Source organism: Erinaceus europaeus, chromosome 4 (genome assembly GCF_950295315.1).
Source record: "Erinaceus europaeus chromosome 4, mEriEur2.1, whole genome shotgun sequence".
Taxonomy (NCBI): domain Eukaryota; kingdom Metazoa; phylum Chordata; class Mammalia; order Eulipotyphla; family Erinaceidae; genus Erinaceus; species Erinaceus europaeus.
In genome coordinates, this window is record NC_080165.1 from 63,184,196 (window position 1) to 63,210,171 (window position 25,976).

General features: G+C 38.4%; 1 protein-coding gene and 1 non-coding gene across 2 annotated transcripts in view; both read right to left on the bottom strand.

The window, feature by feature from the left end:
• KIF6 (kinesin family member 6) overlaps positions 1 to 25,976 on the bottom strand; it is a 538,059-nt gene that overhangs the window by 191,398 nt on the left and 320,685 nt on the right. The window lies entirely within an intron of this gene.
• LOC132538346 (U1 spliceosomal RNA) lies at positions 20,748 to 20,911 on the bottom strand. Its single transcript, XR_009549743.1, has one exon. It is a non-coding gene; the product is annotated as a U1 spliceosomal RNA (small nuclear RNA).

Sequence of the window (25,976 nt, forward strand, 5' to 3'; positions counted from 1 at the left end):
GGTCTTCTCCCTTTTTTGTTTTGCGAATCTGGCTAAATGTTTGTTGATTTTGTTCACTCTTTAAAAAAACCAACATTTACCTTCATTGATCTTTTGTATGGTTTTCTTATTTTTGATGTTATTGATATCTGCCCTAACTTTAGCAATTTCTTGTTTCCTAATGTGTGCTTGATGGTTATGAACTTCCGTCTCAATACTACCTTAGCTGTGTCCCAATTATTTTGATAGCTTGTGTCTTCATTTTCATTAAACTCTGGAAACATTTTGATTTCTTGCTTTATTTCCTCTTTGACCCTGTAGTTGTTAAGTAGTGTACTGTTAAGCTTCCACATTTTGGGACTATCACTAATCTTTTGTTGATTTTTAAGTGTTAGTTTAATTCCACTGTGGTCTCAGAAGATGCTTGAGATGATTTCAATGCTCTTGAATTTGCTGATGCTGTCATTGTGGCCTAACATATGGTCTATCATTTAGAATGACCCATGTGGATTTGAGTAAAATGTGTCTTCCAGTTTCTTGGGGTGAATAACTCTGAAAATGTCTACTAGTTCTAGTTTTTCTATCTAATCATTTAGCTCCATCATGTCTCTATTGATTTTCTGCCTGGATGATCTGTCAAGTTGAGAGAGTGGGTGTTGAAGTCCCCTACTATAACTGTGTTGCTGTTAATATATTGCTTTAGCTCTTTCAGTAGACATTTGATGTATTTAGATTGCTTCTCATTGGGTGCATAGATGTTAATAATTGTTAAGTCCTCTTGATTGACTGAGCCTCTGAGCATTAAGTAGTATCTATTCCTACCTTTTTAAATTTTACCTATTTGAAAGTCTATTGTGTCAGGTATGAGAATAGCTCTTCCTGCCCTTCTTTTGTGGGTCATTGGCTTGTATGATAGTTTTCCATCCTTTCACTTTGAGTCTGTGTTTGTCTTGTTGAGTTAGGTGGGCTTTCTATAGTCAGCATATTGTTGGGTTGTGTTTTCTGATCTATCTTCCTACTCTGTGCCTTTCAATAGATGAATTCAGGCAATTCACATTTATTAATATCAAAGATTGAAGATAGTTTAACTCCATTCTTGTAGAGTTTTAGAGTGTTCTGATATATGGCCTATTTATAGTGGTCTGACTGTTTATAGGAGACCTTTCAGAACTTCTTTCAGGGCAGGCTAGGTGACATTTGATTCCTTCAGGCTAGGTGATATTTGATTCCTTCAAATTCCTTGCTTGTCTGAGAAGGTTTTTATGCCTCCATCTAGTCTGAATGACAGTCTAGCAGAATACAGTAGTCTTGGTTGAAAACCTTTCTCATTGAGTACTCAATAGATATCTTGCCATTCTCTTCTGGCCTAGTGTTTGTGTGGAGAAGTCTGATGCTAATCTTAAGGGTTTTCCTCTTTAGGTGACTCTTTGTTTTTCTCTTGCAGCCTTCAGGATTCTTTCTTTATCCTTATTCCTTTCCATTCTAAATAGGATGTTTCTTGGTGTCTTTAAATCTTGGTTAATTCTGTTTGGGACCCTGTGGGATTCTTGAACCTTTAAGTTTTTGATGTTGTCTAGACTAGAGACATTCTCAGCTATTATGTCCTAAGGAATGCTTTCTTCCCCTCCCTTTCTTTCTCTGGTAAACCAATAATGTGTATATCATTTCTTAGAAGTCATCCCATAGGTCTCTGTTGTTGTTTTCAGTATTTCTTAATCTCTTTTTGAGATCTGTTACTTCTTTTTTAGTTATCTCTAATTTGTCTTTGATTTTGATAATTCTGTCTTCAGCCGCATTTATTCTATTCTTTCTCATCCGTCTACTTGTTTTTCTGAGTTCATCTATTTTGTTACTCTGATCTGATACTGTTTTATCTACTTGTGTTCAGCTAGTTGTGTTTTTAGATTAGCTATTTCAGCTTTCAGCTCTCTAATAACCTTGAGATAATTAGTGTTTTCTTTCAGGGTCTCATTTGTTGTTTCTGCATTTCTGATGACAATTCTTTCAAACTCTTTACTCACTCCTGTGATTATTTTCTTAACTAGTGTTTGGATGTTGACCTCATTATTTTGTGCTTCAACCTTTGGGTGGGCTTTTAGCTGGACTCTTATCCTGGTTCATTTCTCCAATATTTCTTCTTGTCGGTTTAACCATTTTATATAGTATGTTATGAGGCCTCTCTCTAAGTACTTTTCAAATGACTGATCACTCTTGCCTGGATTGACTTGTGTCTATGTAAGGTAATTAAAGAGTTCCAGTTGTGGAAATTGACAGTTGTTTCAATAGTATTTTAATCCCTGAGTTGGAGCTCAGTGGCTTAAAAGCCTCTTTTGTTCTTTTCTTCCCTGTAGGCTATGGGAGCCTGAAGGCTTTTAAACTATAAGTAGGCTTCTTAGCTTAATCACTGACTCCTGACCAATAGATATAGCAGGGTGGGCAGAGATAATCCAGTGGTCATGCAAGGAGACTCTCACAGCCCCACGTTAGGCCACCAAAGTATAGATCTTCTCCTAAGTTTCCTGGTTAGTTCTCTGTCCCCTCGTGTCAGTACAGGGCCTCCCTGCTCCAGATTCTGAGGGCAGTCGCAACAGAAACTCACATTTGCATTTGCTGAGTTTGAAGGGAGTCCTCTCCTCCCTTCAGTCTTTTTCTTGGTGAAACAGACTGGAGGTAGTGTCTCAACTGGTAAACTGCTATACTGTTACCAGTCACTTAATCTCTCCCTAGGCTCCTCTCTGTCCACGAGCCACAGGTGTTTGCACTCACTGTTGATTTGGTGGGTTCCTGAAGTCGTTCTATTCCTGTCTTGTTGGGGTCCCAGGTGGTCTCCTTTGGTATTCCTAGTTGACCTGGGAGAGGAGAGGAGAGAAACACAGCAGCTGCTGCTCCGTAGCCCCACCTCCAGAAGTCCATTAACTTCTTATGATTTCCCATGTAATATTATTCAGTGTTGAGACATACATTATTCCATCTGTACAGCCCCCCTCCATTCTTTTTACTCAAGAGAGAGATATAAAGAGAGGGAGAGAGAGTTAGAGGGAGAAATCATAACACTGATGCATCATCCTTGGAGCTCCCCCATGTGCCATGGTTTTCCCATGTAGTGCCAAGATTCAAACCTGTAGCTTTGTACATAGTAAGGTGCACCCCCTACCAGGAGAGCTACCTTCAGACGCTTCATTTATACTTCTGAATGAATTATTTTATACTAATTTTCTTAATGGTCTCTCCCTAGTATTTAAGTTGCTCAGAACCTGGACCCTCCCCTACTGAACTTAATCTAAACTTAGGGGTACAATTTGAATAAAGTGGGCATATTTTGTTATTGTTGTTGTTAAACTGTTGTTTTTCTCTGTTCTTTAGGAGTGGCTTTAAAGATAGCTCAAATTAGGATCGAATTCCTGCCCTTTCATATATGATACTATAAACTAGTATCACTAATTGAAACAACCACAGGCTTTGGAAAGAGAATGTTCCTACTCAAGACTACAGAATGTAAGCTTGGACCTACAAGGATGCTGATGTTACCTAGGCTCCTAAGCAGAATATGGGCCTCAGATCAAATTGATGGGCTTTATAGTCAACAATATTTATACACTTTTCCCTTATTTGAGAACTACTCTCTTCCATGATCCAGCTTTCTAGCCCTTTTTCCAGCCGTGATATCATCTCCCCAGACAATATCCTGGGTCCACCTGCATATCAGATGTCAGGGCTCAGGAAGAAACTAGTAAAGTCACGGGCCCTTTGGAATATACCTAAAATATACCTACTAGCTATTTCCAAAACAAAGACTCCAAATCTTCACTTGTAGTATTCCAGCCTTTAGGTTCATGACTGGTCAACAATTGGCTTTATATGTTAACTCTTTTTCAGCCACCAGGTTCCACATGCTACCATGATGCCAACCGAACTTCCCTGGGCAGACACCCCCACCAATGTGTCCTGGAGCCCCATTTCTCCAGAGCTCTGCCCCACTAGGGAAAGATAAAGAGAGGCTGGGAGTATGGATTGACCTGTTAATGCCCAAGTTCAGCAGGGAAGCAATTACAGAAGCTACTCCATTATGATCTTCTGCACCCCATAATGATCCTGGGTCCATATTCCCATGGGGTTAAAGAATAGGAAAGATATCAGGGAAAGGGATGAGATACAGAGTTCTGGCAGTGGTAATTGCATGGAATTGTACCTATGGTCTTGTAAGTGTTTCCATTTTATAAATAAAAATGAAAACAAAAAAAGAAAGAGGACATGAGATTGGATCAGATAAATCTTTTTAATGTGGGAAAAGAATAGAAGAAAAGAAAAAAACCTCAAGAGTATGTTCTATAAATGCTTATTAATCACACACACATAAATATAAAATGTTTAAATTTCATTTTTGCATTACTCAGAATAGCCCTGGAATACAATGAAATAAAATCATTCAGCATCAGTAAATCCACCAATATTTTCTTTGTTATTAAAATCATATACAGAAGCCACATATGGCATTCACATAAGGAAATATGTAATAAAATGTTTTTGATTATCTGACTTACAAAATCACTTGGATGAAATTTCCATAAATAATCATCTAAATTCAATAATCATCTAAATTTCTCTGAAGATGATTTCTCCTATTACATGGCTTAATCATGTTAAGATTAAATGAAGGGATGGTCACATGGAAAATAACATAATACTAATATAAACATCAAAACTTACTTAATGATGGAAAAACCCCATAAGACCCTGGGTCTATACTCCCACAAGGTTAAAGAATAGGAAAGCTATCAGTGGAGAGGATGAGATACAGAATTCTGGTGGTGGGAATTGCATGGAATTGTACCTATGGTTTTAACTGACAATTAAAATCAAAGAAAAATTTTAACAATGTTTTACATTAAATTGTGCCAAATCACTGCTATATTAAAATTAATACTCTGAAATATCAACTGGAAAGTGAAAACAATGTAGATTATTAATTGTTCAAACTATAACATGAAAACATTTGTATATAATTCACATTAATTTATATGGATCAAAATGATGTAAGGAAAATATTTCAATTATGAGGACTTGCTTTCAGTCTATACTTGCTCTTCTTATAAGTCTCATTCTAATTTGTTCATACAAAAGGGCTTTTCCACATCTTTACCAAATCCAAATGTCGAGAAGTAGGAATTCTGGATTTTATAATTCTGGAGGATTTAGGATGAGTAGGTGATACTATGGATAGGAGCCATAGTGGAAACTGAAAAATAGGTTCAGATGAAAATAGACCTTCCTCAAACATTTGACATGAACCCAGAAAGAAAACTGACTCACTCCCTTTCCTTTGGTGTGATCCTGTTCACTTGGTGTGGTGGTCTAGGTCTATACCTCCCAGCTTGTTCCCATTTATCAGCTCTCGACCAAGCACTCGACCACAACTGTCTTTCATTTCTACTCTCCTTCCACTGATTTCAATACTTAGTGAAGGATTATCCAAAGTAGGAAAGGAATTTTCTTTTTAAAAATGACTTGTTTAGGGAATTGGGCGATAGCGCAGCGGGATAAGCACATGTGTCGCGAAGTGCAAGGGCCGGTGTAAGGATCCTGGTTTGAGCCCCCAGCTCCCCACCTGCAGGGGAGTCACTTCAGAGGCAGTGAAGCAGGTCTACAGGTGTTTCTCTTTCTCTCCCCCTCTTTGTCTTCCCCTCCTCTCTCCATTTCTCTGTCTTAAGAATGACGAGATCGATAACAACAACAATAATTACAACAACAATAAAAAAAACAAGGGCAACAAAAGAGAAATTAAATAAATAAAATAAAATAAATGACTTGTTTATTGGGGGAGGGGGAAGAGAAAGAGAGAGAGACCAGAATACTGCTCAGCTTTGGAATATTGTGGTATTTAGGACTGAACCTGGGACCTCTGGGGTTTTAAGAATAATAATCTGCTGTGCTTCTCTCCACCTTAAGATCCCTATCCTCATTTATTTATTCCTACTTTCTGATTCCTATTTATTGTTTAATTTTATTGTACTGTCTTGCTTTATAACTTACTGCCTTTCAGCAACCAAGTTGCAGATGCTATCATGATTCCATCCTGACCTCCCTGGCCAGACCAGGTATCAATGTGCCCTGGAACTTCACCTGTCCAGAGCCCTACCCCACTAGGGAAAGACAGAAACAGGGTGGAGTTATAGGTTGACCTGCCAATGCTCATGTCTAATGGAGAAGCAATTACAGAGGCCAGAACTCCAACCTTCTGCACCCCATAAAGAGTTCTGGTCCATACACCCCAGAGGGGAAAAAATGTTAGAGGAAGATGACCAGAGGACTTTGGGCTTAAATTCCATCCAGACCTGGAGAGAGAAGAAGCAAAAAGGAAGGACATTTGGAATTAGTAATAGGTGTAGGTGTGACTTAGAAAGGAAGAGTAATGGTGATAATGGACAGCCCTGTCTAGTCCCCGATCTGAGGGGGATTGCTTTCAGCTTCTGTCCATTGACTATGATGTTGGCTGTAAGTTTGCTATATATGGACTCCACTATCTTGAGAAATTTCCCATCTATTCCCATTTTCTGTAGTGTTTTGAGCATGAATGGGTGTTGGATTTTGTTAAAGGCTTTCTTTTTATCTATTGAGATAATCATTTGGTGTTTGATTTTGCTTTTATTGATGTGGTGATTGACATTGATTGACTTATGTATGTTGAACCAGCCTTGCATTCCTGGGATAAATCCCACTTGGTCGTGATGAACAATCTTTTTGATATACTGCTATATCCAGTTGGCCAGGATCTTGTTTAATATTTTGGCATCTATGTTCATCAGAGATATTGGTCAGTAGTTTTCCTTTTTTATTGTTTCCTTATCTGCTTTTGGTATCAGGGTGATGTTGGCTTCATAGAAGGAGTAAGGGAGTGTTCCTGTTTCTTCAATCTTGTGATAGAGCTTTAGAAGTATAGGTATTAACTGTTTCCTGAAAGTTATGTAGAATTTGTTTGTGAAGCCATCTGGTCCAGGACTTTTGTTGTTGGGAAGATTCTTAACTGTTTTTATTTCTTTGTCTGTGATTGGTGCATTTAGGTTTTGTAGTTCTTCTTGGTTCAGAAGAGAAGGAAGAGAAGGATGAACATGGGATGATCCCACTCATAAACAAAGGGTGAAAAATAAGAATATAAAGGGATACACAAAGCAAACTTGGACTGGGTTTGGTGTATTGCACAAAAGTATGACTCTGGGGGTAGGGGGATTTTTCAAGCCCACCATAGGGAAGTGGGGTGGGGACACAGACCATTGTTGGTGGGAGCAGTGAGACACTATACTCTTATTAATTAAATATGTCATGGGAAAAACAGATTTGATATTCAAACTCTATTTCAAACCTATATTTTAGTTCTGGGTATATATTCTTTAGTCTAAGCATTTGATGTTTCAAATTTGTAAACTGATTGAACTCTGACATGGGTTTAAATTGTTAAAGCATTTATAAAATAACTCTTTTAAAAATACTAAGTTGCCTACAACCTCAGAACAGATAGACCAGAATCATTTGCTCCTATCAATATCTAAGATATTGTTATTAGTTGACATCATCAAATGACATAAATCACAGTGAGGACAAATATAGTATGATAATGCCTGTGGGATTTTCAAAGAAAAGCATGCTCTTAGTTAACTTGGCTATAGTAATGATTGCTTGTTGTCTTTTTAAACTTTAAGATTATAAGAAACTGACCTCATTCTCTTTAAAATCCATATTTCTCCCAGCCTCGGAATCGCTGGGACTTTGCTTGTATTTATTGATGCCTTTCTTCTTAATCCCTTAATCTGTTATACTGCCTCTACTGACCTCAACTAAAACAGCACAGCCAGTCTCACTATGCCACATTATGCTACCACTGCCTTTTTGCTTTGGGTTATATCCAGAGACCCCAAGACTCAAATGTAAACCTTCCTACTCCAGTAATCTGGTGACACCTTTCCAAACACATGAGACTACCCAGTTCCTTTTCAGATGGCACAATCTCCACTAAGTTACAGATCCTAGATACAGTCTCAGGCCTAGGGAACTGGGTACATGCATACACATATCCATAAACTAGGTACAACTATATACCTCAAAGTAAAAGTGTTTAATAGCTTTCTATCATTAGACTTGACATGTTAAACTTGAAAATATAGCAGAATGACATAAAGAAGGCACAATAAATTTTCTAATCAAATATTTATTACTGTACCCCTCTCATCCTATGATCTTGTCAGTGCTTACATTTTATAAATAAATAAATTTAAAAATATATTTATTACTTGGGCCTAGACACCTCCTCTTCTATCCCCTACATCATATTCCTCAATCACTCTACTCAAATAACTACACAAAATATAAGCTATATCTCATAAAATCTTCTGACAGCATCAGCATTATTGTCACCTCTTGATAATCTTTAGAACAAAAAAGGTATACAATTGGACAAGAGATACACTGGCAAAATTTTTTTATCTCAACTAAAGGACAATTATTGTCTCTATGACAATCTTTAGTAGAACCATTAAACAAGTAAATGCAGTAAAACTCAAGGCTAACTTAAACCCTACTAAAATCCTAGGTGTATTTCCTCCCCAACTTGAAGCTGATGCTATAAACTAATTTGGATACAAGTGACACTCAAGTCCATAACAGCTGGGAGAAAATTCAAGATTGTCAGATAAAATAGGCACTACAATGGCTGGGAAAGGGCAAGAGAATGGCTCACTTAATAGAGGTCTTTTTGGTCACCACCAGGCTACCCTATCATCTGAGGCACAATTCAGGGACTCTACATTTCCCCCATTGATACAATGGGCCTAAACCTCTAACAAACCCCTCTCTCTGCCATCACTGGTCACTTCCATCAAGAATGTTATCATAATCCCTTTCAAGGGCCTTTTCAGGGCCTTGCCTTCACTATAAAGTAGCAATGGGAGGGACTGCCCTACTGTCCAAAGGAAAGCTGGGTCAGCCTAGTCTGCCCCTTGAGGAAGACTAGTCATGAAATGAGTGCAGCCTAGAATGTTCCCAGCTGTGACTATAGACTGTGAACTCAGACTGGCAGGGATTCAGAAGTTACATAAGCTCCTGTGTTAAATATGAATATTCTTGGGTCCTGGGACAGATTGATGGGTTGAACAGTTAACTATATTTATATATTTTCTTCAAGTTTTGGAGCTACTCTCTGCCCAAATCCAGCTTTCTAGATCTATACTCAACTCTGATTACATCTTCTCTGACAATATTTTTAGCCAATTCCATGTTGCTCAGGCAAAAATTACTAAAGTTATGGGCTCATGGTTATAGCTAAAACAGACTTCCTAGCTCCTATTCAACCTGAAAACCATATTCTCACCTATTTTACTACTACTTTCTTGTTTCTGTTTATTAAATATCCAGCCTCATAACTCCTTTTAAGACACTAAATTGCAGATGCTACTATGATTCCATCCTGATTTCCCTGGGACGATGACCTCACCAATGTGTTCCAGAACCCCACCTCTCTAGAACCCTACCCCACTAGGAAAGAGAAATAAGGTAGGACCCCCTTAGCTGGAGCCCTAGTTGGTGAGTCCTGGGATTCCCACACAAACACGATGAGCCTAGACCTCGAATAGATCCCTCTCTCCATTGTCACTGGTCATCTCCATCAGGAACAACATAACAGGCCCCGTTGGGGGCCCCCATAGGACCTTGCCCTCAATGTGGATCAACAATGGTAGAGAATGTTCCATCCTTCAAAGGGGGGTTGGATAACATACTCTATCTACCACTTGAAGAAGATGGATCCTGAAATTGGTGCAACTCAGAATGTTCCTACTGACCACAGAATGCGAGTTTGGACCTACAGGGATGTAGAGGTTACATAGGCTCCTGTGGTGAATATGGGCCCCAGATCAAATTGATGGGGTTTACAATCAACAATATTTATAAACTCTTCCCATATTTGGGAGCTACTCTCTTCCCTGATCTAGCTTTCTAACCCTTTTTCCAGCCATGACATCATCTCCCCAGACAATAACCTGGGTCCACTTGCACATCAGATATTAGGAAGAAACTAGTGAAGTCATGGACCCTTTGGAATATACCTAAAATAGACCTTCTAGCTATTTCCAAAATGGAGACCCCAAATCTTCATCTGCAATATTCTAGCCTTTAGGTTCATGATTAGTCAACAATTTGTTTGGCTTTATATGTTAACTCTCTTTTAGCCACCAGGTTCCAGATGCTAACATGATGCCAACCAGACTTCCCTGGACAGATGACCCCACCAATGTGTCCTGGAGCCACATTTCTCCAGAGCCCTGCCCGACTAGGGAAAGAGAGAGGCAGGCTGAGAGTACGGATCAACCTGTTAATGCCCATGTTCAGCAGGGAATTACAGAAGCCACCCCATAATGACCTTCTGTACCCCATAATGACCCTGGGTCCATACTCCCTCAGGGTTAAAGAATAGTAAAGCTTTCAAGGGAGGGGATGGGATATGGAGCTCTGGTGGTGGGAATTGTACCCCTCTTATCCTATGGTCTTGTCAGTTTTTTGCATTTTATAAATAAATACATTAAAATAAATTTTTTTTAAAAAGAGAAAGAAACAGGGTGGGAGTATGGATCAACCTGCCAATGCCATGTCCAGTGGAGAAGCAATTAGGGAAGCCAGACCTTCCACCTTCTGCTTCCCATAAAGAATTTTGAGTCATACTCCCAGAGTAGGAGAAATGTTAAAGAAAGATTACCACAGGGCTCTCAGCTCCAGTTCCATCAAGATCCAAAAAGAAAAGAGGGAAAAAGGACATTTGGAAGTAGCAATAGGTAGTGTGACTTAGAAAGGAAGGGAAGGCAGGACCATAGAAAAATGGGCAAATATATGTAAATATAGATAGACAGTTATAGAAATAATAGTAAACCCATATCTGTGACCTTGAGAGAACTACTACAATTTTCCAGTGGAGGGAATGGGGACACAGAACTCCGGTGGTGAAAATCATGCAAAATTATGTCTTTGTTATCTCATAATTCTATAAATCAATATTAAGTTCCTATTAAAATATAAAAAAAGAGAAATTGAGAGAGGGTAGGTACAGAGAAGGAGAGAAAAATAAACGCCTGCAGACCTGCTTCACCATTTCTGAAGTGTCCTTCCTATAGGTGCGAATAGTCTTCTTTTTAATAAAAACAGTAGGATAGAATTTATTCATGTTTTGTAAGTGGGATAATTTTTATCTCATATACAATGTATAAATGTACTTGAGTTTCCCTGCAATTATGCCACTCACATCCAAGTAAAATCATACACAAAAGATAAAGAAGGAAAAGAAATGGAACACACACACACACAGTTATAAAAATAGTAGTTAACCGACTGACCTTGGGAGAACCATTGCAGTATCCAATGGAGGGAATGGGGACACAGAACTCTGGTGGTGGAAAAGGTGTGTAATTTTATCAGTTATTTTGTAAATATTTATTTAAAAAAATAAAGGACACATTTCAAACAATTTCAGATGGACAGTTGTGCTGTCAAAGGAAAAGGAAACAATGTTAAGCGTAAGATTTTATTTTTTAGAAGAAAATTATGTGCAAATATTACTTGTAAAACTAAAATTAAAAGTCTTGTGGTATCAATCTTACTAAGCTCAGTGGACATTTGGCCACCTGAGACACAGAATAATCTCAAAAATTCCATCTATGGGCTCCACACAGCAAGTTCTAGCAATACACTTCCCTGATTGTGGCAGTTAGTTAAGAGGAAGTCAGCAGACTGTGGCTGTTCCCTCTCCTGCCCTTTCTCAGTCACTCTACTACCAGGAATTAACTTCTAGCTAGATGACAGCTGTAGTTTAAATCAGTGAGCTTAAATTAACCCCTCCCATTGACCAGTACACTTGCTGTCAAGGTCCCCAGAAACAGGTCCTCATTTCTGCAATATCCCACTCATGTGTGCTGTCTCCTCAGACCATCAGATTCAATCCACTAAGAAAGGAGTTGATCAACTGAAACATTGAGATGAAATGTTGGATGTTGCCAGCTTAACCATTTTAAAGCTGTGCTTTAATTTACTCTCACTAAAACAGTACTGAGGGGAGAAGGAAGGTATTTTGTGCAAAATATCCCTATCCCACACCAGAAGCAGTCTTTGTTAAGGGTCAGAAAGGAGACAAGGAGAGAGAATTACATGGATCAGAAATCAACTAACCATCATGCACCTTATTTAGTATTTGGCTGATTTGGTGTATGATAGTTAACGAGATTGATAGAAGGAAATTTCTCTTTCTCAACATGTTAGATACTCATCTATTACACTGTCACCTGCCTACATGTAGTGAAAAATGAGGTTTTAAACACAGAAGTCAATATTATGTCAAACAAAATCATACCAAAAAAAAAAAAAAAAGGGTAACTGGACACCAAAGCAATGAGTCTTGGATAGTTATGTCTTGTGGGATTTTTTTTGCTAAAGGCAAGAACTGATTATTTCACATAGAATGTATAATTAAGATGGAAGGGTTCTAAGCAATGAAGTCATGAAATGAATATGGTCATCAATTAGGGCTTTACTTCTTAATTTTTTAAATGTTTATATATTGTATATTCAAGTTCATGTAATCAGTTTAAGAGACCTTGATAAGTTCAGAGAGAGCAACCAATAGTCAGATTCTACTTACCTCTTTCCTCTCTCTATCTCTCTCTTTCTACTTACATCCTTATATAATGTAAACAAACAAACAAACAATGAAAAAGATCTTGGGCATTGGTGAGAGAACTCACGAAAATCCACCCTAGGCAAAGACTCACTTTTCTATTATCTCATGAATGCCAAATGTTATTCTGACTTTGCTTGTATTTACAGAATAAAATGGGTCAAAAGAATTTATTGAGATCATAAAGGGCAAAAGAAATACCAGGGGATAGGAGCCTAGTAGCTGCTAGATTTAATAAAATGGGGGGGGGGAGACTTTAAATTATGAGTTAGTAAATCAACCATTTAGATAGTTCTGGACTAAAAAGTAAGGCAGGATATTCATTGAATTTAGTATAGACTAAGACTATAATAGGATAGGATGCAGAAAAATACAAAAGGCAAAAGAGCAGGTGTCCATATGCGTGAACGCTGTGCATTACGTATGTGTATGCTACGTGCATAGGCTGTAGCTCATGTACACACATATTTTCACAATTATGATTAAAGAGAATGATTTAATATCCTAAGTGATGAGCACTAGAGAGTAGTTTTAAAAAGCTCATACGCGTTAACTCTCTTTTCAGTCACCAGGTTCCAGATGTCATCAGGATGCCGGCCAGGCTTCCCTGGATTGAAGACCCCACCAATGTGTCCTGGAGCTCTGCTTCCCCAGAGACCCACCCAACTAGGGAAAGAGAGAGGCAGACTGGGAGTATGAACCGACCAGTCAACGCCCATGTTCAGCGGGGAAGCAATTACAGAAGCCAGACCTTCTACCTTCTGCAACCCACAATGACCCTGGGTCCATGCTCCCAGATGGATAGAGAATGGGAAAGGTATCAGGGGAGGGGGTGGGATATGGAGATTGGGTGGTGGGAATTGTGTGGAATTGTACCCCTCCTACCCTATGGTTTTGTTAATTAATACTTTCTTAAATAAAAAAAAAAGCTCATACTCTTTTAGAGTCATATGAATGAACTGTCAAACACTGAGGTGACATTTGTCACTGAAAGTTTGATTATAACATGAGAGAATGACAGAGCAACTTAGAACTTGAAATATAAAAGATTATCCTATAGTCTTATAAAAATATACTAGATATTAGCATGTAATCACTAATAAAATTTTTTACTGAAAGGAAAAGAAAGTCCAGATGGTGTTTATAACCTCAAGTAGATCACTGTTCAGTAATAAGGTCTGAAGGGTCAGCCAGTTGCTACATGGAAGGACCATTATCTGACACCCATTAAACTCTTGAGGATGAGGTCATACATTCTGCTGTGAAATGTCAAACCATTCAAATGGTGATTACTCAGCTTCCATAAAAATAAAACTTGTAAAGAGATACATAAACACAACTGAAGAAAGAAACTCCATCATCTGAAATTTCAGAGTAACTCTGAGTTTTCATTATGCACCAAAATGGGAACAATAGTAAAATCTCTTTGTTGTATCTGTCAACTACACAATGGCGTTTGACATCATGCACAGAACTGAGTTCTGGAAGTTTCTAAATCTGACTGCCTTGAGAAGTTCATAAACATCCACAGGCTATCCCAACTGTATGATAAGCCAAGTTAAAGTGAAAAGTGGTACTTCAGCAGCAGAAAGCAGCATATACAATAGTTCTATTTTGGTTTGCCAGATTAAGGATACTAGGCTCAGACTATTTTTGTGAACCTGAAAAAAAGTTCACATTATTAGTGAAAGAAATAACAAGAGTTATTTCTCAGACTAACTATATATAAATAACTGGGCTCAAGAACACATTCAAAATAAAACATGGAGTTTATCATGCTATGGTTGGAATAAGTGCAAGGAATTGTCAATAAATCTAAAAATAAATAGCTGGATATAGCAGTTCCAGGTGAGCTATACATGTAACAAACAAAAATTGTTGAAGGGCAATATAGCAAAGCAGACTTTCCCAGACCAGATTTATAGTGCACAAGTGTCCTGTGAGATATTGACAGATGCTCTTGAACCAAAAGGTTGAGCTAAGTACTGTAAAAGCCCTGCTCTCATTCTAAATTCAGAAACCTGGTCCCGAAAGAAACAGATGATGGACAATGGATTGAAATCTGCAGTGTTTGTTGTTCATATGAAAGGATGATTAATTCCAATCTTTGCCTTCTCTCAAAAGCAAACAATAATAGCAATTATACATACTAATGAACCTATATAAACCTTCCTATCCCTCTCCCAGAACAGTTTAACAGAGACTATCTACAAATCCCTATGCCAAGAAAACAGCACAACACAGCAAAAGATCAAAGGTGATAGAGAAAATATAAGATGTGACTGTATCATAAATTATGAATAACTTTTACGTTTAAGTATGTCCCAAGTACTTAATGGGAATTGTTGGTTAACTTAAATTCAAATTTATGTGAGTGTCCTCTGTCTGCTATCTAAATCTGGTAGCCCCAGACAGAAGTACAGCATCTATGCTTCAGGACAGAACTCAACACCGTACATTTACTTTTTATGCAGTGCATGTACTCTACTGATAAGCAACCTCCATGCTCCAATTTTTAAATTTTATTTCTTTTTTTTTTTGCTTTTTTAAAAATTTTATTTATTTATTTATTCCCTTTTGTTGCCCTTGTTGTTTTATTGTTGTAGTTATTATTGATGTTGTTGTTGCATAGGACACAGAGAAATGGAGAGAGGAAGGGAAGACAGAGAGGGGGAGAGAAAGACAGACACCTGCAGACCTGCTTCACCGCCTGTGAAAGGACCTGCCTGCAGGTGGGGAGCCGGGGGTTCGAACCAGGATCCTGACACCGGTCATTGAGTTTAGCACCACCTGCGCTTAACCCGCTGCGCTACAGCCCGACTCCCAATTTTATTTCTTATAGGGGTGTGTGTATGTGTGTGTGTACGCATGTATCTAGGTATGTGTGTGTGCAAGAGAGAAAGAAACCACCACACATGGAATTCCGCATGCTCTCTTTTTCTTACTCTTACACAGTGTCAATAAACTGAACCCAGGGAGTCACACATGCAAGGCATGCATTTTACCATTGAATCACACCTTCCCACTCCCAACATGACACTGTTATGAAACGTAAGACATACAGAAAATGGAATGCTGCAATATTCAAGAAATATTCATTCAGGAAATCTGCTTGCCAAAACAGACTGATCAAAAGAAAGGAACTTAACAGATATACAAATGCACAGTTTCATCTAAGGAAACATAGTTAGAGATTAGAAAACCAGAACACAAGGAGACAGCTCAGTCTGGAATGCATCTAGTAGGCGTGAAGTGGTATTGCTGAGCAAAATTCCTGGTTGAAAGAGGCTAAGAGGCAGACTGAAACATGACAAAGGGCTTTTCAAACAAGGGACACATTTTTTAATCTTGAAAAAATTTCACTTGTATACAGTAAAGCAAGGCTAAAGCAAGGCTAATTATTTCCAAGGTGGCCTTTTAGTCATACCGATTTTCCATATATATATATATATTCATATATATATATATTCATGCTGATTGTACTAAATATTGACAGCACAATCAGAAACATTAAAATCAACTAAACCTAACTAGAGCAGGACCAAAAAGGTAAATGGTAGATTCAGGTTTGAGTTGTCAGAACAACTGATAGATGTTTTTATAAAGATGTCTCATGCTACTAGTAAAGTCAGGGTTCATTTATCATGTTTCCCAAATACATTCCCTACTGAACACAGAAACAGAAATCATTTTCTTCTTTATTGGTATAGATCCCAGAAAGTCATATTTGGAAAGAAAAAGGGGGGGGGGATGTTGATGGAATCTTTGAACTGTAGCTCAGTGCAATCATTGTCTCTCATCTCAGGATGAAGTCTGGTTATACTAAGACCATCAGGAAGTAACAGAGTTAAGACTGTCAGACAGGAGGCTTAAAGATTCTCTGCAATATGCATGGCCCAAATCAATAAGGATGAAAAAGTAGTCTCCTTGATTCAATTCCATTTCTATTGATTTAATGTCTATACCTCCAGAAGGAACTCTGAAAAGGCCTCCATGCAGTGAAGCCACATTTAAAGATGTAGTTTAGGAAACATAATACCAAATTTATAAACATCTGATTTAGGAACAGTCTATGTCTATAAAGCTCAAACTATTGTCATTCACATCAGAACAACACTTAAGTGAGTGCCCTCCCCTTTGCTAGGATGGCTTCTGAAATCAGCAGGAACTTTTATGAGTATGAAAAGATAAGCAACAAAAATTGCTCTACACTATGTGGAGAAAGATCCTAGGAAAGATTCTCTAGTGCATTTATAAGCTTTTCCATGCTGTATCTTAGGCCTAAGGATTTGTGATTTTACTAAAAGTGGAATGTACCAGAAGTTAGCTAATCTTTTCCTCTGTCTTCATTTTTTATTTCCCCACCAGGGTTATCACTAGGGCTCAGTGCTGGCACTATGAATCCACTACTCCTGGTGGCCATTTTTTTCCTCCTTCCTTTTTATTTATTATTATTATTATTATTATTGCCTCCAGGGTTATCGCTGGGGCTCAGTGTCTGCACCATGAATCCACTGCTCCTGGAGGCCACTCCCCCTCTTTTTGTTGCCCTTGTTGTTGTAGCCTTGTTGTGGTTATTATTGTTGTTGTTGATGTAGTTCGTTGTTGGATAGGACAGAGAGAAATGGAGAGAGGAGGGGGAAGAAAGAGAGGGGGAGAGAAAGACACCTGCAGACCTGCTTCGCTGCCTGAGAAGCGACTCCCCAGCAGATGGGGAGCCAGGGGCTCAAATCGGGATCCTTACGCTGGTCCTTGCGCTTTGCGCCACATGCGCTTAACTTGCTTCACTAAGCCCGACCCCCTTCTCCTTCCTTTTTATTATAGTTGATAGGATAGAGAGAAATTGAGAAGGCAGGGAAGTTAGGAAGAAAGATAAGATACCTGCAAACCTGCATCACCACTTGTGATGTGTACCCCCTGCAGGTGGGGATCAGGGGAGTGGGAGTGCTCAAATCAAGGTCCTTGCACATGGTAATATGTGCTCTTCACTGGTGTGCCATTGCCTGCCTCCCCACCCCCATTCTAACATGCCATCCAGCCATATTTCCCATCAAGGGAAATTTACAAAAGCTTATCGTTTAAAAAACCAGTAAGAGATGGACTCTTCTACCCTTACCAGGCTTGTAGCTTCAGTTATAATTGATCTTGCCATGACTTGTATCTTTGTCATTTTGGCTATCTTGTCATTGCAAGACCCTCCAGGCAACTGTCATCTCATCATTATAATTTACTTCATTGTGCCACCTTTGCCTCATCCTACCCCTTCCACAATTGGCCTCTCTGAAAACATGTCCTGTCCTACTCTCTGACCCTGCATTCTATTTTGAACTACTGTACATTCAACATTTTCATGGGACACTTCTCTCAGCTCTTTTTCCTCACTGAAATCTGATTTACCTTTCAAGGACAATGCTTTCTCTTGAGTATTCATTCTCCTACATTGTCAATGCCAGAAGGACTGAAGATTATGCTGACCTTATTTTGGCTCCCTATATCATTTCAAACTCTGCTTTGTAATACCAACATAAAAATACTTTATCATTTGACAGCTGTGCTATTTAGTTCTGCTACTGACTCCTTCTGATGATATAACTTAAGGTTACTCATTATATATTGGTCCCAGAAGTACACAGACCACTCAGCTACCTCAAGCTGTCTTGGGTTCTTGGCTTACAACTTTCCTTTCCACTACATTTCCTGCCAATATCCCCAACAACTTGAACGCCCACAATGAGATTACATTTAACAGAACTTGCTTTAAAATCCCCTAACTTCCAATGATCTGTGCAATCATTTCTGTCTCATTTCCTTAGCTCCTACTCTTCAATCTGGCACAGTGAGCTCTCTGCTTCCACACATTTTGAAATTGCCTTGGCAAAGGTCACTGATCACTTCCCATCCAAATCCAATAGACTCTTTGTAGTTCTCATTTTACTTGCCCATACTGACATTCCCAATACTGTTAACCACATCCACCTCCTTGAAATTCAACCCTTGCCTGGTTCTGAGATCTCACTCTATCTTGACTCTTGCCTTTCATATATCTCCTGCCTCAGGCTACTCCATCAATATTTAGATTCTTAGGTGTTCTGCTTCTGCTTTTTTCCCCCCTCTCTTTTCTCACTCCCTATTTTCATTGAGTTTAGCTATCCAATCTCATGGCTACAATTCAATCATATGGTCATATCTCTAATTTATGTCTTGAGTGTTAAATCTATGTTTTTACTATTTTAGACACTTTCATCTCATGAGGTTAGTTATTCATATAACTGCTATTTAAATCAGTCGCAAATCAATTCTATTTCCTGTGTACTTTTAATATTTTTCTCATATTTTCAACCAGTACTGTGGTTGTCTTTATTATAAGGCTAACTCATGATTTATCACCTTGAATGCTCCAATAACATCTTATCTACCTTCCCTCACTCTCCAATTTATTCAGCATGGTGCTCTCAGCAATCTTTCTTTGAAAGAAATCTGATTGAATTTATTCTCCTGTTGAGAAAGTTGTAATGTTTGCCCACTGCCAACAAAATAAAATTGTAAACTTTGTTCAAACACCTTCTCTTCCAGACAGGCTTTCTTACCCCTACCAAGGAAAAGTTGATGATCTCTCTTCTATGTTCTATAACATTTTATAATCATGTTCAGCTTGGGTTCTCTTTAATACATTTAATAGCTATGGGGTCACATTCAGAATTTAATTTCCAATATCTAGCATAATACCTGGTACACAGTCTAAGTTCAATGAACATTCATTAAATGAATTAATTGGAAATAGTAAACAGACTGATAGATAAATAGATTAAGGCAGATGAGTGGTTTGGGGTATCTGCTGAATATAGCCAATGTCTTATCTAAGACTATGATGCTTTCTTCTATAAGAAACATATACATATTCTTTTATTTTTCAGTTAATTTTTTAAGTGTTAAGGTTTTATTGGGCTCACAAAGACTATCAGATAAAATATTTGGAAATGGTTATGCACCTTAGCTGTTAACTTGAAAGCAGAGATACTCTCATACTCTCCTCTTTTATCTTTCTGTCATGAGTGCAATTTATTCATTTCATCTACTCTGTACACCCTCAAATCAGAGTGAACAGGCTGCTATTCTCAGAAGCAGTGCTTGGAGTAAAGATCAACTAACTAGTTTATAGAGCTATAGAGAAATCATGATCTATTTAATTACTATTTCTTTAAGTACAAAGATAGAAGCATGGTCAAGAGAGACAGCAAAAGGTCTAGAAGATAGAAGCATGTCTAGAGAGACAGCAAAAGGTTCCATGTGAAATCCATAGAGGAACAGATCTACAGAGGGAGGGAGGGAGAGAGGTGGTAGAAGGGAGAGGGGGAGGGAGAGAAATAGAGAGAGAGAGAGAGAGAGAGAGAGAGAGAGAGAGAGATGGATACACCCTTCCACCATACAACTCTCCCTGGTGCTTTCATAAGGTATTGCAGATGGAGCTCCAGTCCTCACGTACAAAGTAAGGCAGGTACTTCCTCACACCCTGGCCACATACCAACATCTACATAAGGCCTTGGTGTCTGTGGATTTCCCAGCTGAAGTTTAGTGAAGTTTATGGGTTTGATGGTTGTCAATATTTGTTGTTTTGGGGAAGAGACTTTGCTGTCTGCTGCTAGTCAAAAGCCATGTCTACCAGAAGTCCCAGAGCTTAACTATCTCCATGTTCTTTCTACCATGGTGGTTCCCTTGCAACTAAATAAAGACAATTTCCCGACATGGCATTCAAGGGTTTTTATTACATGGTCCTAGTTTTTCAATATAGATATGTAAGAAGTTAATACTAAATGAAAGCATATACAGTTAAAAGGGGAACAGTTCTCATTTATTCCTTCTCCCCAAAGTCCTCTACTCCTTTTTCCAGAACCAACTATGATAATATTCCCCACTCACATTCATAGCCATATTTCTTCTTCCACATCTCTAAGGTCCCACATAAAACTCCTGCTGATTTGACATTTTTTTACTAACTTTTCTGTTCCCAAATCTTAACCTATATTTTATTTATTTATTTATTTATTTATTTATTTATTTATTGCCAGGGGAGACCATGAACACAGTCCCCCACTACCACAAATTATGCAGTCGAGTTTCCTACATTTGGGGAAATCTCAGGGGTCAGCACATCCGAAGTGCAATGGATAAGCCTCACCCTGGGAAAACCACCTTTGTGATGATCATGGTACCTCCCTGCCAGGTAAGTATCCTATGTTATTATTTTTTTTCCATTTTAAAAAGATTGATATAGGTGGTAGCACAGAGGGTTAAGCGCAGGTGGCGCAAAGCGCAAGGACCAGCGTAAGGATCAGCATAAGGATCCTGGTTCAAGTCCCCGGCTCCCCACCTGCAGGGGAGTCGCTTCACAAGCAGTGAAGCAGGTCTTTAGGTGTCTATCTTTCGCTCCCCGTCTCTGTCTTCCCCCTCCTCTTTCCATTTCTCTCTGTCCTTTCCATCAACGATGACAACACTAATAACTACAACAATAAAACAACAAAGGCAACAAAAAGGAATAAGTAAATAATTATTTTTAAAAGATTGATATATAATGGGCATGTTAGCATTCTATTGGCTTCAGGTATACAACACAATAAGTTAATATTTGGAATTATTTAGAAATGATTAGGGAGTCTGGCGGCAGCACGGCGGGTTAAGCACACGTGGCACAAAGTTCAAGGACCAGCGTAAGGATCCTGGTTTGAGCCCCCGGCTCCCCATCTGCAGGGGAGTCGCTTCACAAGCGGTGAAACAGGTGTGCAGGTGTGTCTGTCTTTCTCTCCCCCTCTGTGTCTTCCCTTCCTCTCTCTATTTCTCTCTGTCCTGTCCAACCACGACAACAATAAAACAACAAGGGCAACAAAAAGGGAATAAGTAAATAAATATTTAAAAAAAGAGAAAGAAATGATGACAATATTTACAAATGAGTATCACAATATTCATCCCATGTTTCTTTTTCATATGATGACTCTTAAGATCTACCCTTTTTAGCAATTTTTAACACACAATAACCTATCAACTATGATCATGATGTATTATATAGTACATGCCCATGACTTATTTATGACTGGAAGGATGTTCCTTCTGAGCAGCCTCTGGTAACCAGAAATCTGTTGTATGTATGTGCTTGTTTTGTTTGTGTTCCAGTCTCACATAACTGAAATCATACTGTATATGTCTCTTGCCAACTGACTAACTCCTTTTATTTAATGCTCATGCGTGTTACAACAAATGGGAAAATTTCATTTTTTTTCCTGGTTGAATAGGTGTGTGAGTACGTGTTTATGGAGTATTCTCTACAGTCCTTAATTTTTTGCCACCAGGGATATCACATTGGCTTAATCTCAGTATAGGAATCTACTTCTCCTGGTGGACATTTTTCCTACCTTCCTTTCTTTCTTCTTCTTCTTCTTTTTTTTTTTATTTGATAAGATGCATAGAAATTGAAAGGGAAGGGTAGGAGGGTGGGAGGTTAGGAGAGAAGGAAGCAGGGGGAGGAAGGAAAGAATATATATAGAGAGAGAGGCCTGCACTTTACCACATATGAAGCTAGCCCCCCCCCCCCACACACACACACACAAGTGGGAGAGTGGAAGCTCAAGCCCTGGTCCTGGCCCTCACACATGATGATGTGTGTGCTCAACTGGGTGTGCCCAGTCCCTTCTCCATAGTGTTTTAAAGATTTACTTATATTTTTGAATGTTCTTATTATCTTTATTTTATTTATTGGATAGAGACAAACAAATCGAAAGGGAAGGGGGTAATAGAGTGGGAGAGAGACACAGAGAGACCTGCAGCTCTGTTTTACCATTCACAAAGGTGGGACCAGGGGCTTGAACCTGTGTCCTTGCACAATGTAACATGTGCACTCAACCAGATGCACCAACACCTGGCCCCAAGATTTACTTATCTTTATGAAAAAGAGACAGAGATCAATTATATTCCTGGCCACAACATCTCCCTATCTTTAAACACCTAAATTCTAGCAAATTCATTAGGACCTAACTTCTTTTTTTAAAAAAAATATTTTTACTACTGGTTTAATAGTGATTGAAAAGTCTGCAGGATAAAAGGAGTACAATTCCCACCACCAGAGTTCTGTATCTTATCCCCTCTATTGGAAGCTTCCCTATTCTTCCACCCTTTGGAAGTTGGATCAAAGATATTTATGGGTTGCAGAAGGTGGGAAGGCCCGGTTTCTGTAATTGCTTCTCTGCTGGATATGTGCTTTGGCAGGTTGATCCATACTCCTAGTCTGTTTCTATCTTTCCCTAGTAGTTCTGGGGTGGTGGGGTTCCAGTACACATTGGTGAGGAGACCTAACTTCTATGTCATTTGTATTGTAATAGTATTCCCAGTTTATTTATTGTAATTTTAATCCAAGTTTGTGTGTGTGTGTGTGTGTGTGTGTGTGTGTGTGTGTGTGTGTGTGTGTGTGTGTGTGTGTTTACTAGAGCACTGCTCACCTCGGGCTTATGGTGGTGTGGGGGATTGAACCTGAGACTTTGGAGCCTCAGGCACAAGAGTTTCTTTGCATAATCATTATGCTATCTACCCTCCACCCACCCCCCAGGTATTTTTTCTAGTTCCTGTTAACATTTCTTGTCATTTTATTCCCTGCACGTTGGGTGACATGCCAGCCCCCACTCTTTAAATCTAAGCACTCATATCTAGAGACCGTTTCTCAGTTCACCTTGGCACTCTTACAGTGCATACCTTGACCCATCTTGATAGAAAGCAGAGTCAGCAAATTCTCATGGAGTAAGAAAAGGACCTGGAGCCTCCTGGATGTGGACTATCCTTTCTAATCACTCTTTAAATGAAGTACCAGTGATACCACTGACTGATGAGTGGGGTCTGCTAGTTCCCTAAATAGTTAGATAATGGCACATCCTCAGGAACTTAAGAATACCTGGTGGTTCGAGCCCCCAACACCCCACCTGCAGGGAGGTCGCTTCACAGGTGATGAAGTAGGTCTTCAGGTGTATTTCTCTTCCCCTCTCTGTCTTCTCCTCCTCTCTTAATTTCTCTCTGTCCTATCCAACAACAACAACAGATCTGACAACAATAACAACTACAACAAGCACAACAACAAGGGGACAACAAAATGGGAAAAACGGCCTCCAGGAGCAGTGGATTCATAGTGCAGGCACCAAGCCCCAGCAATAACCCTGGAGGTAAAAAATAAATTAATTAATTAAAAAAAAAAAAACCTGGTGGCTCCAGGTGATTATTTAGAAAGTATAGTCAAAGGACAAAAGCAGCACAACAAGCATAACCAAAACTAGACTACAAAAAAAAACAAAACATTATTTTAGAGAAAATAAAATGTGACTTTCCAAACTGGAGCTGAACAATTACTTACTTTATTAGAATGAAATCTAAACAGACATTTCATTCCCAAACAACAAAAAGCCCTAGAGCCCCTCCCCTTCCCTCTCCCTGGACAGGCTGTTTGTCTAATTACTGGAAGAACTCTCTACTGGATCATGAATTTTGTTCATTTTCAACAGACTTAAAAGGAGTCATTTTCAGCACAAAGTGGGTGAGCTGGAAGTAGGAAAGGGCCATTGAAGAGGACTTTTACAATGTGTCTAGGTGGAAGATGGTCTTTTCCTTGCTTTGTGCATTTAAAATGGCCCTAGGGATGGTTGATAGGAATTTCTAACACCTACATAAAGCAGAAATACTTTCAAAAAATAGGTTTGTTTTTTTTTTGTATTTTGCTTAGTTTACATAAGATTCTTGTCACAAAATAATGCAATAGTAAAAATGTAATCAGCTTCTAGGATCTCAAACAATGTAGCAAACTATCCCATTACCTTTTGCTTTGCAACACTGATTTATCCAGTTTTCATCCTTTCTGTAGTTTGGCCAAAAGTAAAATAAATTCCCCATCAATCCAAATAGTTAGATCATTATCAATCTATTTGTGAGCCTTCTCCTATTTAAAGTCATTATTAGAACTATATCCAATGTCTGTTGAAACAACTCAAAACCCCTTTCAACTATAAGGCTCTTCTCCAAAACTCTTTTACCTCATTTGTACTTGGACTTTAAAAACAATTTCCGTTGTTTTCTCTGTGACTTTTTCATTTAAGAAAATGTAATTCATCCTCCAAACAAAACTAAATTATGTACTGATAACAATATCAAAGGAGGAAGACAGTTACTGAAAAAAAAAAACTTTATGACTTAAGAGGGAGATTCTGAGACATTCTGAGGAAGAAGAATTCGAACAGTAAAGCTATGAGAAAGAGAAAATAGGAATAGAAGAGATCTGGTGATGATAACCAAAGGCAGCTCTGCATCGGCCTAATGGTGAATGAGTATATCTGGAAAAGATCAACAAATAGAGTGCCCTCCATTAGGAGTTTGAAAGTCTAAAAAGGGTACCGGTTATGACCTTTCATTTTAGCAGAGATAGTGCACTGTGTTCTTTTAAAAAATAATGAATATATATTTACTAGTGATCTAATTGTACTCTACAAGATTATGAGATAATAGAGTATGATTCCACACCACTCCTGCCACCAAAGTTCTGTACCTCATTCCCTTCCTGTGGTAAGCACCATATCTTTCTCAAATCATAGATATGGGTTGACTATGTAGATATAGATATTTATCTTTTTTCAAGTCCATGTGTTTCACATGAGTGAAATCATCCTGCAGTTGTCTTTAACTTCTTTAATTACTTCATTAATCACTGCCAGCTTCATTCATTTAGTCCCAAAGAATACATTACAGTCTGCTTATAACTACTATGTAGTACTTCACTGAGTTTAAGAAATCCCATGACTTTTTATATTTATAAGATACATATTGTTTGAGTTTTATTCCACTGATTGCTTCCTATCTACCTAAGTTTTCCGCATAGGAATTATTTTTATCTTTAAAAAACATCATTTTTATTAAAACTTATTTCATCAACTCTTGCAGGGAACTGATAGAAAAGCATGCCACTTCTCTAATATTGCTACTGTCATAGGCATAACATGTGAGCATTGGTGCAGTGACAAAAAAGACTGGGTCACTTTTCTGGGTCAGGATGTTCATGGAATCCTAAGTGACATCCTGTGTCAACATAGATTTGACCCATTTACATTTATAAGCCATATTATATGGCTCTTGATATCTACAGACATTTCAACTGAGAAGAAATATGCTTTAGAGGAAAGTAGATTTTAGTAAACTTCATATGAGAGAAATAACTTCATATTTTGTAAATAATTTTTTTACATCACCTACTACCTTTTGTGAAAGAATAGTTACATAG